This window comes from Penaeus chinensis, chromosome 34 (assembly GCF_019202785.1).
Source record: "Penaeus chinensis breed Huanghai No. 1 chromosome 34, ASM1920278v2, whole genome shotgun sequence".
NCBI lineage: Eukaryota > Metazoa > Arthropoda > Malacostraca > Decapoda > Penaeidae > Penaeus > Penaeus chinensis.
In genome coordinates, this window is record NC_061852.1 from 820,515 (window position 1) to 825,514 (window position 5,000).

The 5,000-nt window shown below is 45.2% G+C and overlaps 1 protein-coding gene across 3 annotated transcripts in view; it reads right to left on the reverse strand.

The window, feature by feature from the left end:
- The window catches only part of LOC125043591 (ankyrin repeat domain-containing protein 12-like), a 22,213-nt gene that overhangs the window by 15,647 nt on the left and 1,566 nt on the right, over positions 1-5,000 (reverse strand). The window lies entirely within an intron of this gene.

Consider the following 5,000-nt stretch of genomic DNA (forward strand, 5'->3'; position numbering starts at 1 on the left):
GATGAATCCAGATAAAACCATGTATCTTCATAGGTAATCGCCAAAACATCGCCAAAATTCCTGAAAACACCACCATAAAATTTGAAGACGGTTACATAAGACCGAGCACTTCCATAAAATACTTGGGCGTACACATGACATTTGAGAACCATGTAGACATCCATAGAAAAGTAATGGGCACACTAATTTACCTAAGCAATATAAAAAACAAAATCCCTGCTGAAACTAGAGTATCTGTTATACAAAGACTAGTTCTCGTATATTGAACTATTGCTCAAACATTTGGGGTACAACAAACAATGGCCAAATTCAGAAAATATACAAAACTTTGCTGTGAGAGTAGCACTTGGTAACGTAAATAAATATGACCACATTACCACACGCATAAACAAAGTACGAAACACCAATGACATCAGATTTCAACATATAAGAATAGGCAAGACTTGTATGTACTACCATGAATTCCATCTGATATTTACATGTACTGTAAAATCACTTTCTATGTAATAAGACTAACCATTGTAACTAATAGAATAAAGTATTTAGAATTTGAAATTCATGAAAAAATATATAACTGTAACGAGAATGGCGATGAACTATTACAGAAATTAAAATTATAATGAGACTCGAAGGGACGATGAAAGAACGGGGATCATGATGATAAATAAAATGTGCATGATTATTGGAATGATGAAAATATTAATCAAATAAATAGAATGACATTGAGACTAAAATAAAAACAGTAGGCATCGATAGAGAGGTGGGGGGGGGGGGGTACACACAAAAAGAAAGAGTGAGGGCGACGAAGAACAAGAGGGAGGAGGAAGAGGAATAAGAGGAAAAGGAAGAGAAGAGAAAGGAAGGGAATATAAGGAACAAGAGAGGAGAGAGGAAGGGAAGAAAAGAAAGAGGAACAAGAGAGGAGAGAGGAAGGGAAGAAGAGGAAGAGGAACAAGAGAGGAGTGAGGAAGAGGAATAAGAGAGGAGAGAGGAAGGGAAGAAGAGGAAGAGGAACAAGAGAGGAGCGAGGAAGAGGAACAAGAGAGGAGAGAGAAAGGGAAGAAGAGGAAGAGGAACAAGAGAGGAGAGAGGAAGGGAAGAAGAGGAAGAGGAACAAGAGAGGAGTGAGGAAGAGGAACAAGAGAGGAGAGAGGAAGGGAAGAAGAGGAAGAGGAACAAGAGAGGAGTGAGGAAGAGGAACAAGAGAGGAGAGAGGAAGGGAAGAAGAGGAAGAGTAACAAGAGAGGAGCGAGGAAGAGGAATAAGAGAGGAGAGATAAAGAGGAACAAGAGAGGAGAGAGGAAGGGAAGAAAAGGAAGAGGAACAAGAGAGGATAGAGGAAGGGAAGAAGAGGAAGAGGAACAAGAGAGGAGAGAGGAAGGGAAGAAGACGAAGAGGAACAAGAGAGGAGAGAGGAAGAGGAACAAGAGAGGAGTCAGGAAGAGGAAGAAGAGAGGAGAGAGAAAGGGAAGAAGAGGAAGAGGAACAAGAGAGGAGAGAGGAAGGGAAGAAGAGGAAGAGGAACAAGAGAGGAGAGAGGAAGGGAAGAAGAGGAAGAGGAACAAGAGAGGTGAGAGGAAGGGAAGAAGAGGAAAGGAACAAGAGAGGAGAGAGGAAGGGAAGAAGAGGAAAAGGAACAAGAGAGGAGAGAGAAAGGGAAGAAGAGGAAGAGAAACAAGAGAGGAGAGAGGAAGGGAAGAAGAGGAAGAGGAACAAGAGAGGAGAGAGGAAGGAAAGAAGAGGAAGAGGAACAAGAGAGGAGAGAGGAAGAGGGACAAGAGAGGAGAGAGGAAGAGGAACAAGAGAGGAGAGAGGAAGGGAAGAAGAGGAAGAGGAACAAGAGAGGAGAGAGGAAGAGGAACAAGAGAGGAGAGAGGAAGGAAGAAGAGGAAGAGGAACAAGAGAGGAGAGAGGAAGAGGAACAAGAGAGGAGAAAGGAAGGGAAGAAGAGGAAGAGGAACAAGAGAGGAGAGAGGAAGGGAAGAAGAGGAAGAGGAACAAGAGAGGAGAGAGAAAGGGAAGAAGAGGAAGAGGAATAAGAGAGGAGAGAGGAAGAGGGACAAGAGAGGAGAGAGGAAGAGGAACAAGAGAGGAGAGAGGAAGGGAAGAAGAGGAAGAGGAACAAGAGAGGAGAGAAGAAGGGAAGAAGAGGAAGAGGAACAAGAGAGGAGAGAGGAAGAGGAACAAGAGAGGAGAGAGGAAGGGAAGAAGAGGAAGAGGAACAAGAGAGGAGAGAGGAAGAGGAACAAGAGAGGAGAGAGGAAGAGGAACAAGAGAGGAGAGAGGAAGGGAAGAAGAGGAAGAGGAACAAGAGAGGAGAGAGGAAGGGAAGAAGAGGAAGAGGAACAAGAGAGGAGAGAGGAAGAGGAACAAGAGAGGAGAGAGGAAGGGAAGAAGAGGAAGAGGAACAAGAGAGGAGAGAGGAAGAGGAACAAGAGAGGAGAGAAGAAGGAAAGAAGAGGAAGAGGAACAAGAGAGGAGAGAGGAAGAGGAACAAGAGAGGAGAGAGGAAGGGAAGAAGAGGAAGAGGAACAAGAGAGGAGAGAGAAAGGGAGAGAAGAGAGAGAAGAGAAAGAACAAGAGAGGAAGAGAGGAGGGAGAGAGGAAAGGAAAAGAAGAGGAGAGGGAAGGAGAAGAGAGGAAGAGGAACAAGAGAGGAGAGAGAGGAAGAAGAGGAAGGAAAAGAGGAGAGGAAAGAAGGAAGAAGGAAGAGGAACAAGAGAGGAGAGAGGAAGGAAAGAAGAGGAAGAGGAAAAGAGAGGAGAGAGGAAGGGAAGAAGAGGAAGAGGAACAAGAGAGGAGAGAGGAAGAGGAAAAGATGAGGAGAGAGGAAGGGAAGGATGAGGAGAGAGGAAGAGGAAAAGAGGAGGAGAAGGAAGGGAAGAAGAGGAGAGGAACAAGAGAGGAGAGAGAAGGGAAGAAGAGGAAGAGGAACAAGAGAGGAGAGAGGAAGGGAAAAGAGGAAGAGGAAGACAGAGAGAGACGAGAGAAGGGAAGAAGAGGAAGAGGAACAAGAGAGGAGAGAGGAAGAGGAACAAGAGAGGAGAGAGGAAGGAGAGCAGAGGAAGAGGAACAAGAGAGGAGAGAGGAAGAGGAACAAGAGAGGAGAAGGAAGGAGAGAGGAAGAGGAACAAGAGAGGAGAAAGGAAGGGAAGAAGAGGAAGAGGAACAAGAGAGGAGAGAGGAAGGGAAGAAGAGGAAGAGGAACAAGAGAGGAGAGAGGAAGAGGAACAAGAGAGGAGAGAGGAAGAGGAACAAGAGAGGAGAAAGGAAGGGAAGAAGAGGAAGAGGAACAAGAGAGGAGAGAGGAAGAGGAACAAGAGAGGAGAGAGGAAGGAAAGAAGAGGAAGAGGAACAAGAGAGGAGAGAAGAAGGGAAGAAGAGGAAGAGGAACAAGAGAGGAGAGAAGAAGGAAAGAAGAGGAAGAGGAACAAGAGAGGAGAGAGGAAGAGGAACAAGAGAGGAGAAAGGAAGGGAAGAAGAGGAAGAGGAACAAGAGAGGAGAGAGGAAGGAAAGAAGAGGAAGAGGAACAAGAGAGGAGAGAGGAAGGGAAGAAGAGGAAGAGGAACAAGAGAGGAGAGAAGAAGGGAAGAAGAGGAAGAGGAACAAGAGAGGATGAGGAAGAGGAACAAGAGAGGAGAAAGGAAGGAAAGAAGAGGAAGAGGAACAAGAGAGGAGAGAGGAGAGGGACAAGAGAGGAAGAGGAAGAAGAGAGGAGAGGAACAAGAGAGGAGAGAGGAAGAGGAACAAGAGAGGAGAGAGGAAGGGAAGAAGAGGAAGAGGAACAAGAGAGGAGAGAGGAAGGGAAGAAGAGGAAGAGGAACAAGAGAGGAGAGAGAAAGGGAAGAAGAGGAAGAGGAACAAGAGAGGAGAGAAGGAAGGGAAGAAGAGGAAGAGGAACAAGAGAGGAGTGAGGAAGAGGAACAAGAGAGGAGAAAGGAAGGAAAGAAGAGGAAGAGGAACAAGAGAGGAGAGAGGAAGAGGGACAAGAGAGGAGAGAGGAAGGGAAGAAGAGGAAGAGGAACAAGAGAGGAGAGAGGAAGAGGAACAAGAGAGGAGAGAGAAAGGGAAGAAGAGGAAGAGGAACAAGAGAGGAGAGAGGAAGGGAAGAAGAGGAAGAGGAACAAGAGAGGAGAGAGAAAGGGAAGAAGAGGAAGAGGAACAAGAGAGGAGAGAGGAAGGGAAGAAGAGGAAGAGGAACAGGAGAGGAGAGAGGAAGATGAAGAAAAAAGGAGAGAGGAAAAAGAGGAAAAAGAACCAGGAAAAGGAAAGAGAGTAAGGCGGAAGAGAAAAGATAAAGGATGAGAGCGAAAATGTGAGGAGGTAGAAGCTGAAAGGAAAAGGAGAGAGAGGAAGCGAAAAGGAGGGAGTAAGGAGGAAACGAGAAGTAGGGAGGAAGAGAAGAAACTGAGGGGGGAGAGGAGAGAGGAGGGACTTTGCTTTGAAGAAAATGGTGGAATGGGGATGGGAGAGAATGAAAGAAGAAAATAAGAATGAAGAGATAGAATAGAAGGAATGATAGGAAGAAAACGAACAGAAGGAGAATGGAAAAAATGAAGAGGAGTAAGCGAGGGAATGGGAGAAGAAAAGGGAGAACGGAAGAATGAAGAGGAGGAGTGACTGGAGGAATGAAGAGAACGAATGAAAAACGAAGAGATTATATAAGAGAGGGACTGGAAGAAGGAGGAAATGTAAGAGAGAGAATGGCAGGAGGAAGAAAATGGAAAAGGGAAGAGAGGAGAGGGAGAGAGAGGGAAAGGGAGTGAAAAAAGAAAAGAAAAAGAAGAGAGAGGATGGAAGAAGAAAGAGAGATAAAGGCGGAAAGAAAAGAGATAATGGAAGGAGGAGAGAGAATGAGAAGGAACAGTGGGAATGGGAGAAGAGAAAAAAGGAAGGATGGAGAGACTGAAAGAAGGAATATAATACAAAAGAAGAGAAGAAATAGGAAAAGGAGATACGATGAAAGAGAATGGAGGAGGGAAGAGCGGAAGAAAGAAAA